Genomic DNA, 12,274 nt, shown 5'->3' on the forward strand with positions numbered 1-12,274 from the left:
ACACGGAGTGGCAAGGAACGGCTGAGGCCCTGGCCTATGTTCATGGCTAGTGGTTCAGCTTCACATGAGGATGGAAGCACTCAGCCTCTCGCTAGAAAACTGAAAAGACTCAAGCTGGCAAAAGCACCGCAAAGAACTGTGCGTTCTTTGAAATCCCAAATCCACAAGGAGAGTCCAATTGTGTCGTTTGCGATGCCTGACCTTCCCAACACTGGACGTGAAGAGCATGCGCCTTCCACTATTTGCATGCCCCCTGCAAGTGCTGGAAGGAGCACCCGCAGTCCAGTTCCTGATAGTCAGATTGAAGATGTCAGTGTTGAAGTACACCAGGATGAGGAGGATATGGGTGTTGCTGGCGCTGGGGAGGAAATTGACCAGGAGGATTCTGATGGTGAGGTGGTTTGTTTAAGTCAGGCACCCGGGGAGACACCTGTTGTCCGTGGGAGGAATATGGCCGTTGACATGCCAGGTGAAAATACCAAAAAAATCAGCTCTTCGGTGTGGAGGTATTTCACCACAAATGCGGACAACAGGTGTCAAGCCGTGTGTTCCCTTTGTCAAGCTGTAATAAGTAGGGGTAAGGACGTTAACCACCTCGGAACATCCTCCCTTATACGTCACCTGCAGCGCATTCATAATAAGTCAGTGACAAGTTCAAAAACTTTGGGTGACAGCGGAAGCAGTCCACTGACCAGTAAATCCCTTCCTCTTGTAACCAAGCTCACGCAAACCACCCCACCAACTCCCTCAGTGTCAATTTCCTCCTTCCCCAGGAATGCCAATAGTCCTGCAGGCCATGTCACTGGCAAGTCTGACGAGTCCTCTCCTGCCTGGGATTCCTCCGATGCATCCTTGCGTGTAACGCCTACTGCTGCTGGCGCTGCTGTTGTTGCCGCTGGGAGTCGATGGTCATCCCAGAGGGGAAGTCGTAAGCCCACTTGTACTACTTCCAGTAAGCAATTGACTGTTCAACAGTCCTTTGCGAGGAAGATGAAATATCACAGCAGTCATCCTACTGCAAAGCGGATAACTGAGGCCTTGGCATCCTGGGTGGTGAGAAACGTGGTTCCGGTATCCATCATTACTGCAGAGCCAACTAGAGACTTGTTGGAGGTACTGTGTCCCCGGTACCAAATACCATCTAGGTTCCATTTCTCTAGGCAGGCGATACCGAAAATGTACACAGACCTCAGAAAAAGAGTCACCAGTGTCCTAAAAAATGCAGCTGTACCCAATGTCCACTTAACCACGGACATGTGGACAAGTGGAGCAGGGCAGGGTCAGGACTATATGACTGTGACAGCCCACTGGGTAGATGTATGGACTCCCGCCGCAAGAACAGCAGCGGCGGCACCAGTAGCAGCATCTCGCAAACGCCAACTCTTTCCTAGGCAGGCTACGCTTTGTATCACCGCTTTCCAGAATACGCACACAGCTGAAAACCTCTTACGGCAACTGAGGAAGATCATCGCGGAATGGCTTACCCCAATTGGACTCTCCTGTGGATTTGTGGCATCGGACAACGCCAGCAATATTGTGTGTGCATTAAATCTGGGCCAATTCCAGCACGTCCCATGTTTTGCACATACCTTGAATTTGGTGGTGCAGAATTTTTAAAAAAACGACAGGGGCGTGCAAGAGATGCTGTCGGTGGCCAGAAGAATTGCGGGACACTTTCGGCGTACAGGCACCACGTACAGAAAACTGGAGCACCACCAAAAACTACTGAACCTGCCCTGCCATCATCTGAAGCAAGAAGTGGTAACGAGGTGGAATTCAACCCTCTATATGCTTCAGAGGTTGGAGGAGCAGCAAAAGGCCATTCAAGCCTATACAATTGAGCACGATATAGTAGGTGGAATGCACCTGTCTCAAGTGCAGTGGAGAATGATTTCAACGTTGTGCAAGGTTCTGATGCCCTTTGAACTTGCCACACGTGAAGTCAGTTCAGACACTGCCAGCCTGAGTCAGGTCATTCCCCTCATCAGGCTTTTGCAGAAGAAGCTGGAGGCATTGAAGGAGGAGCTAACACGGAGCGATTCCGCTAGGCATGTGGGACTTGTGGATGCAGCCCTTAATTCGCTTAACAAGGATTCACGGGTGGTCAATCTGTTGAAATCAGAGCACTACATTTTGGCCACCGTGCTCGATCCTAGATTTAAAGCCTACCTTGGATCTCTCTTTCCGGCAGACACAGGTCTGCTGGGGTTGAAAGACCTGCTGGTGACAAAATTGTCAAGTCAAGCGGAACGCGACCTGTCAACATCTCCTCCTTCACATTCTCCCGCAACTGGGGGTGCGAGGAAAAGGCTCAGAATTCCGAGCCCACCCGCTGGCGGTGATGCAGGGCAGTCTGGAGCGACTGCTGATGCTGACATCTGGTCCGGACTGAAGGACCTGACAACGATTACGGACATGTCGTCTACTGTCACTGCATATGATTCTCTCAACATTGATAGAATGGTGGAGGATTATATGAGTGACCGCATCCAAGTAGGCACGTCACACAGTCCGTACTTATACTGGCAGGAAAAAGAGGCAATTTGGAGGCCCTTGCACAAACTGGCTTTATTCTACCTAAGTTGCCCTCCCACAAGTGTGTACTCCGAAAGAGTGTTTAGTGCCGCCGCTCACCTTGTCAGCAATCGGCGTACGAGGTTACATCCAGAAAATGTGGAGAAGATGATGTTCATTAAAATGAATTATAATCAATTCCTCCGCGGAGACATTGACCAGCAGCAATTGCCTCCACAAAGTACACAGGGAGCTGAGATGGTGGATTCCAGTGGGGACGAATTGATAATCTGTGAGGAGGGGGATGTACACGGTGATATATCGGAGGGTGAAGATGAGGTGGACATCTTGCCTCTGTAGAGCCAGTTTGTGCAAGGAGAGATTAATTGCTTCTTTTTGGGGGGGGGTCCAAACCAACCCGTCATATCAGTCACAGTCGTGTGGCAGACCCTGTCACTGAAATGATGGGTTGGTTAAAGTGTGCATGTCCTGTTTTGTTTATACAACATAAGGGTGGGTGGGAGGGCCCAAGGATAATTCCATCTTGCACCTCTTTTTTCTTTTCTTTTTCTTTGCATCATGTGCTGATTGGGGTGGGTTTTTTGGAAGGGACACCCTGCGTGACACTGCAGTGCCACTCCTAGATGGGCCCGGTGTTTGTGTCGGCCACTAGGGTCGCTAATCTTACTCACACAGCTACCTCATTGCGCCTCTTTTTTTCTTTGCGTCATGTGCTGTTTGGGGAGGGTTTTTTGGAAGGGACATCCTGCGTGACACTGCAGTGCCACTCCTAGATGTGCCCGGTGTTTGTGTCGGCCACTAGGGTCGCTAATCTTACTCACACAGTCAGCTACCTCATTGCGCCTCTTTTTTTCTTTGCGTCATGTGCTGTTTGGGGAGGGTTTTTTGGAAGGGCCATCCTGCGTGACACTGCAGTGCCACTCCTAGATGGGCCCGGTGTTTGTGTCGGCCACTAGGGTCGCTAATCTTACTCACACAGCTACCTCATTGCGCCTCTTTTTTTCTTTGCGTCATGTGCTGTTTGGGGAGGGTTTTTTGGAAGGGACATCCTGCGTGACACTGCAGTGCCACTCCTAGATGGGCCCGGTGTTTGTGTCGGCCACTAGGGTCGCTTATCTTACTCACACAGCGACCTCGGTGCAAATTTTAGGACTAAAAATAATATTGTGAGGTGTGAGGTATTCAGAATAGACTGAAAATGAGTGTAAATTATGGTTTTTGAGGTTAATAATACTTTGGGATCAAAATGACCCCCAAATTCTATGATTTAAGCTGTTTTTTAGTGTTTTTTGAAAAAAACACCCGAATCCAAAACACACCCGAATCCGACAAAAAAAATTCGGTGAGGTTTTGCCAAAACGCGTTCGAACCCAAAACACGGCCGCGGAACCGAACCCAAAACCAAAACACAAAACCCGAAAAATTTCAGGCGCTCATCTCTACACAGAACCAGGGCAATCCTCTGCACCCAGCACACACAAAAAAAATAATAATAACGCCTGCAGCAAAGAGTTTGTTAGAAATAATGTTTTTTATTTGTTACACAAAAAATGCCTGTGTTCAAGGTAATACATTTTTCACACGGAATATGTGTTTTGTTTAATTTGCCACACTAACCACCTGCACATTACTGGATTGGCCCAGATGTCTATTGGTATAAATATTTTGCCTGCCCCTAGATGGTCTCAGCTCAACGTGTGTGCAATCTATGGCACCCAGCACATTGGGCATGCCAGCAAGCTCAGAGAAAGCTACCCTGACTGCATGCCACTGCGACTCCTGGGTAGGGAAGCAGAGAGAGGCATCTATGTGGGGATCCAAGACATCCAAAACCTGAGTGGACAGTACAAAATTTAAGGTGAGTGTCATGACCTGTAATCAAAACAATACTGTGCTATATTACATAACAGAAGCACCACTTAGACATAGACGTGTATGTATGTTTTAACTCACCTGAATTAAATATTTATAAAAGGTGGCCTGTGAGATACTAATTACATCGCCAGTCACAGGCTGGAAGCTGCCAGTAGCCATAAAGTGCATCACAGCCAGGAGTTTGTGCAGGCCTGAGACAGAGCGAGAGCGTGCTGTCTCAGGGTGTAGGTTCAGTTTGACAAGGTCATACAGACAGAAAATGTTTTATCTATTTAGCTGGACCATCTGTATAACCTGGTCATCGGGCAATTTGTTCAAGTTTAAACGCCCCCTAAAAAAACCAGGCCTGGCCAGCCTACGTGGAACCTGTACAACCTGCTGACCATGTTCAGTTTCCTGGCCTTGGTTTATTGTTGCCTCATGGAGCAGTCTCAGGTATCCCCCAGCAAACAAGAAATCAGTACTACACACGGTAGCAGCCATTTCAGAGTGAGAGATGTTACAAATGTGCTTGGGTCCCTTTTAAAGGTCCAAAAATTCAGGTGTGAGTAATGTAGAATTGGAAACACATGTAAACACGCTTCTCAAAAGCAGGTCTACTTATTTTTAGGCTTTTTTTTACGATTTGCATTTTTTCACGGCCGCACATGCATTTTCACGGTAGAGATTTTAAATACGAATGCTTAGTAAATGACCGAGTTCTATACCTAAACTGCCGCGTTTGACCGATGGTGTATTCATTCGTACTTTTACTACACAGCCGTAAAAAAAATACGAATGCCCTCATCACTGCCGAGATTTGAGTTTAGTAAATTCGTGAGATGACACTTTGAAGAAAAAACACCATCTCTGTCAAAATCGGGAGCTTAGTAAATATACCCCCTGCAGTGCACATGGTTTTGCCCAACTGCTAACAAATTTGCTGCTGCGATCAACTCTGAATTACCCCCTAGGTGCCTTGCTGCGGTTGTCACAGGTTACTATTCCCAATCATAGTCCAAGTATGAAAAAGTTGAAAAAAGTGAGAAAATAAAGAAAAAACAATGTCAATTTATTTGAACCTGTCAACCTTTTGTACCAGTCGACCATAAGCACTGTCGACCTTTCATACGTCGACCTAATAACCATGTTAACCTTTTTACCATGTCGACCTAATGCATGCCAACCATATGGTGTCGACCTAGTGACTCCCTAGCTAGACACTGTAGCTCTTCTGGCCACATACCATTATTTTACAGCAGCTGCGTCCAAAGAAGAAGCTGCTTTGCTAAACTGTCCATCTCTGAATGAGGCCGCAGGTAAAGGTGATGAGCCTCTGTCCTCCCATGTGTAGTAATGACATATCCACCAATTTATCACCCTGTGAATTCTAGCAACAGAAATTATTCTAAGATATCATACAAAAACAGGGGAACATTTCTGAGACCATTGAAGTCTATGATACGTACTTATTTGCAACACAGACAGCTGTCTCTCTTACATAACTATGGTTTTGGTTCATGTCCTACTTTTCAACAAGCGATTTTATTAATTCTTTTTTTAAATGTAAGATTTAAATCCACCTAACTATTGTTCAAATGAAAAACACTTCTTACCATATTTTTTATGAAAGCAATGTAAAATAACAATATATCATGTTTACATCTACAATATAGAGTGAACAGGGTGTATTACTAAACATAATAGTGCGGCTTTTAAAATGCTAATGTTACATATGCTGCCTTCGCCTTTCCATTTGGAGTGATCCCCAATCTATTACATAAGACTTTTTTTTTTCAATTCTGCATTCCCTGAAACAACATATTTTCTATCCTCTGTTGTACCTTTATGCCACGAATGCTGTGAAAATAACACCCACATGGTTCTCATTCCAGAACATTCAGTGCTTTAATAAAGTCATTGAAAAATGTTACTTCTAGCTGCACCAGAACAGCACATTATAAAGTCGCCTGTTCGTCATCTAGCAGCAGATGGACTTACCCCATGCAATGGATAAGATTTTATAGTGGAAACAGCTGAAACTCTGAAAATGCTGAATAAGCGCAAAAGTCACAATTTCTGCCAAGTATTAAGAATTCATTTTCTAAGGAAAAACAGACGACTCCTCACAACAAGAGGTCATTTCATTAAATCATCTTCAGGTACAGTTTGTGTTACACCCTAAACTTTATTTCCTTTATACTTCCTTAGAAGATAATTAAAGGATAAAACCCTAATTTGACACAGCTTAATAATTCTTCTATTTAAGAGAAACAGGAAGCAAATAAGGACACTGTCAAATTAACAATCACTCTACTCAATACTGAGAGTCCAACTTTTTTTTTTGGGGGGGGGGGGATAGCCTGTGGGCCTGATGCAGTGGTGCCGCAAGTGGCATACGCAGCTGGAGTTTCATTTTTTGCAGTGGATGTGTGGAAATATGCTAATGGCTCAGCCGATGGTCTTGCGCACAGAGACGTCCACTGCCTCCATGTCACATCCGATATTCGCATACATAAGCAGAAACATCAGGAACATCGGGCTCATATCAGTTGGACCATCGGACCTCTGAGCTGCCTATGTTGTCTCAGAGAGAGTGGATCTCCTAAAATGCAGAGGCCTCTCCAGCTATGAATGAATTGGCAGTGGCTGAATAGGGAACGGACAGAAAACGGTCCTGGCCTGCCTGAATTTTTTTATCCCCACCCTGTTACATCCCCCAGACGCCAACCACCTGTCATTCACTTTGCAATAAATCCTCTGTGCGTCAGTTGGTAATCATTCACTGCACATGGCATAAACAAATTGTTCCACTGCGTCCGACATGGATATTGCATTTACCTCTGAATAAGACCCTATGAGCTGCCCTTTGCACTGGTGAGTGTGTGCACAACATGTAGACTTACCTTTGTCCCTCTCTCCTCACTTGTATCTCTAGCTGTCCCTCTGCTATGTCCTCCTGGATGTCCCAGACTTTCTTAAACATTCGACTGGCTAATACTGTTTCCAAAAATTGCCCCCAGGAATCTTGATTTTTTAATTATCAAACTACGTAAATAACAGTTAAACTTGATCAAGTATTGTTTTTTTAACAAATCTGCATGTTTGTAAATTGTAATGTAATTATCTTAATCACATTTAAATACAGTGGGGCAAAAAAGTATTTGGACAGCCACCGATTGTGCAAGTTGACCCACTTAAAAAGATGAGAGAGGTCTGTAATTTCCATCATAGGTACACTTCAACTGTGAGAGACAGAACCTGAAAAAAAAACTAGGAAATCACATTGTATGATTTTTAAACAATTTATTTGTATATTCTTGCAGAAAATAAATATTTGGACAATCAAAAAGTTTAACTCAATACTTTGTAATATAACCTCGGTTGGCAATTACAGAGGTCAAACGTTTCCTGTAGTTCTTGACCAGGTTTGCACACACTGTAGTAGGTAGTTTGGCCCACTCCTCCATGCAAATCTTCTCTAGATCGGTCATGTTATGGGGCTGTCGCCGGGCAACACGGACTTTCAACTCCCTCCACAGATTTTCTATTGGGTAGAGGTCTGGAGACTGGCTAGGTCACTCCAGGACCTTGAAATGCTTCTTACGGAGCCACTCCTTAGTTGCCCGGGCGGTGTGTTTGGGGTCATTGTCATGCTGGAAGACCCAGCCACATTTCATCTTCACTGGTCTTACTGAGGGAAGGAGGTTTTTGCCCAAAATCTCACGATACATGGTCACATTCATCCTCTCCTTAATACGGATCAGTTGTCCTGTCCCCTTTGCAGAAAAGCAGCCCCAAAGCATGTTGTTTCCACCCCCATGCTTCATAGTGGGTATGGTGTTCTTGGGATGCCATTCATCATTCTTCTCCCTCCAAACACGGCGAGTGGAGTTTATACCAAAAAGTTTGATTTTGCTCTCATCTGACCACATTAAATTCTCCCAATCCTCCTCTGGATCATCCAGATGGTCACTGGCAAACTTTAGACGGGCCTGGACATGTGCTGGCTTAAGCAGGGAGACCTTTCGGGTGCTGCAGGATTTCAATCCATGACGACTTAGTGTGTTACTAATGGTAACATTTGTGACTGTGGTCCCAGCTCTCTTGAGGTCATTGACCAGGTCCCCCCGTGTAGTTCTGGGCTGATTTCTCACCGTTCTCAAGATCATTGATACCCCACAAGGTGAGATCTTGCATGGAGCCCCAGGTCGAGGGAGATTGTCAGTGATATTGTATTTCTTCCATTTTTTAATTATTGCGCCAACAATTGATCTCTTCTCACCAAACTGCTTGTCTATTGTCGAGTAGCTCATCCCAGCCTTGTGCAGCTCTACAATTTTGTCCCTGGTGCCCTTAGACAGCTCTCTGGTCTTGACTATGGTGGAGAGGTAGCAGTCTGACTGTTTGAGGGTGTGGACAGGTGTCTTTTATACAGATAACCATTTCAAGAAGGTGCCATTAATACAGTTAATGAGTGGAGGATAGAAGAGCTTCTTAAAGAAGAAGTAACAGGTCTGTGAAACCCAGAAATCTTGCTGCTTGGTAGGTGTCCAAATATTTATTTTCCACAAGAATACACAAGTAAATTGTTTAAAAATCATACAATGTGATTTCCAATTTTTTTTCCAGGTTCTGTCTCTCACAGTTGAAGTGTACATATGATGGAAATTTACAGACCTCTCTCATCTTTTTAAGTGGGTCAACTTGCACAATCGGTGGCTGTCCAAATACTTTTTTGCCCCACTGTAGCTATTATTGACATAATTTGATTATTTAAAAAAATCAATAATTTTGAGGGAATTTTTTTGGGGAAAAAATTGTTTTATACAGTTTATTAAATATATATATTCACTGCTCAAAAAAATAAAGGGAACACTAAAATAACACATCCTAGATCTGAATGAATGAAATATTCTTATTAAATACTTTGTTCTTTACATAGTTGAATGCGCTGACAACAAAATCACACAAAAATTATCAATGGAAATCAAATTTATTAACCCATGGAGGTCTGGATTTGGAGTCACCCTCAAAATTAGAGTGGAAAAACACACTACAGGCTGATCCAACTTTGATGCAATGTCCTTAAAACAAGTAAAAAGGAGGCTCAGTAGAGTGTGTGGCCTCCACGTGCCTGTATGACCTCCCTACAACCCACACAAGTGGCTCAGGTAGTGCAGCTCATGCAGGATGGCACATCAATGCGAGCTGTGGCAAGAAGGTTTGCTGTGTATGTCAGCGTAGTGTCCAGAGCATGGAGGCGCTACCAGGAGACAGGCCAGTACATCAGGAGATGTGGAGGAGGCCCTAGGAGGGCAGCAACCCAGCAGCAGGACCACTACCTCCGCCTTTGTGCAAGGAGGAACAGGAGGAGCACTGCCAGAGCCCTGCAAAATGACCTTTCAGCAAGCCACAAATGTGCATGTGTCTACTCAAACATCAGAAACAGACTCCATGAGGGTGGTATGAGGGCCCGACGTCCACAGGTGGGGGTTGTGCTTACAGCCCAACACCGTGCAGGACATTTGGCATTTGCCAGAGAACACCAAGATTGGCAAATTCGCCACTGGCGCCCTGTGCTCTTTACAGATGAAAGCAGGTTCTCACTGAGCACATGTGACAGACGTGACAGAGTCTGGAGACGCCAAGGAGAATGTTCTGCTGCCTGCAACATCCTCCAGCATGACCGGTTTGGCTGTGGGTCTGTAATGGTGTGGGGTGGCATTTCTTTGGGGGGCCGCAAAGCCCTCCATGTGCTCGCCAGAGGTAGCCTGGCTGCCATTAGGTACCGAGATGAGATCCTCAGACCCCTTGTGAGACCATATGCTGGTGCGGTTGGCCCTGGGTTCCTCCTAATGCAAGACAATGCTAGACCTCATGTGGCTGGAGTGTGTCAGCAGTTCCTGCAAGATGAAGGCATTGATGCTATGGACTGGCCCGCCCGTTCCCCAGACCTGAATCCAATTGAGCACATCTGGGACATCATGTCTCGCTCCATCCATTGCACCACAGACTGTCCAGGAGTTGGCGGATGCTTTAGTCCTGGTCAGGGAGGAGATCCCTCAGGAGACCATCCGCCACCTCATCAGGAGTGTGCCCAGGCATTGTAGGGAGGTCATACAGGCACGTGGAGGAAACACACACTAAAAAGCCTCATTTTGACTTTTTTTAAGGACATTACATCAAAGTTGGATTAGCCTGTAGTGTGTTTTTCCACTTTAATTTTGAGGGTGACTCCAAATCCAGACCTCCATGGGTTAATAAATTTGATTTCCATTGATCATTTTTGTGTGATTTTGTTGTCAGCACATTCAACTATATAAAGAACAAAGTATTTAATAAGAATATTTTATTCATTCAGATCTAGGATGTGTTATTTTAGTGTTCTCTTTATTTTTTTGAGCAGTGTATATATATATATATATATAGAGAGTCCAATCGAGCATGGCACTCAGAGACAAAAAATAGAGTTAATTTATTATGTCAGTGGTCGACAATTGTTTCGGAGCAAAGCACTCCTTCGTCAGGACAACTTAATGACAGCCAAACAACAAACAGACAAACACTTACCCCCCTAAATACCTGTAATATCTCGTGTGTCCCAGCCCACCGCAATCACGTCCGCACTCAGATCCCCGGGCTAACTTCCGTCCTCAACTTCCGGAATCGACGTCAGCCGTCGCCAGGGAGATGCGACCTGCGTTCCACCCGGCGGCAGCTTGCGTTCCAACACCGCAGGAGGTCAGAAGTAGCTTCACACAGGGAGCGAGGGGCTGAAATGAAAGCAGTAGGGATGAAACATACCAGTAAAAAATGACAATGAAAAAAACATAAAATATACACAAAACTATAGCAAATACAGACACAATCAGCCCCACGGCATATACATATATAAATCATGCAAAAAAGGTCAACTAATAAGATAATACATATACAGCATTATACTAGTGAATTCCAATTAATTTTTTCATTTAGCCCACCAGGAAAAGTAGTTCCAAGTCTGGTGATCCAACGAGCTTCTTTGATCAGTAGATGTTTAGCTCTATCTCCTCCCCTTAAACTAAGGGGGACATGATCGATCATAAAGTAGCGTAGGGAGTCTAGAGAATGCCCTGCCTGCTTAAAGTGTTTTGCAACTGGTTGATCGATACTTTTCCCTTCCAAAATTAATTTGATGGCGGATCTATGAGCCGCCATACGTTCAGAAAATTTACGAATTGTTTGGCATACGTAATGTAAGCCACAAGGGCAGACAATCATATAAACCACATGAGAAGTAGAACATGTCAACACAAACCTAATCTCATATTGTTTATTACAATGGGGGTGTTGAAATGATTTACAGTGTAACATGTATCTACAGGTAGTACAGCCACTACATCGGTAGCAGCCCGGTGCTTTAAAAGATACATTTGGGATATTAGTTTTACCCATCCCAGTAATATCAGTTCTAACAACTCTATCCCTGATGTTCCTACCACGACGGAAGGACATCAGAGGGGTGGATCTATGAAACACTTTGAGGTCAGGGTCAGAAGAGACAATGGGCCATAGCGCCTTAGTTGCTCTTCGAATGATGGAACTAGAAGTAGTGAAATCACTAGGGAACGGGACCCGATGGGACAGACATTTGGTTGTGGGATCTAAAAGAGATTGACGAGACATAGAAAGCACCTCTTCTTTCTGATTTTTAAGAGTAATGAGGTCGTAACCACGCGAGACAAACTTGTCAATAAGAAGATCAAGCTCATCAGAAATAGTAGATGAATCTGAGGCAATACGCGCCACACGCATCATTTGAGAACGCGGTAGCCCCCTCTTCAATGTTTCAGGGTGATGACTAGAAGCCAACAGAAAAGTATTCCGTTCTGTAGGCTTGTGG

This window comes from Pseudophryne corroboree, chromosome 1 (assembly GCF_028390025.1).
Source record: "Pseudophryne corroboree isolate aPseCor3 chromosome 1, aPseCor3.hap2, whole genome shotgun sequence".
Classification (NCBI taxonomy): domain Eukaryota; kingdom Metazoa; phylum Chordata; class Amphibia; order Anura; family Myobatrachidae; genus Pseudophryne; species Pseudophryne corroboree.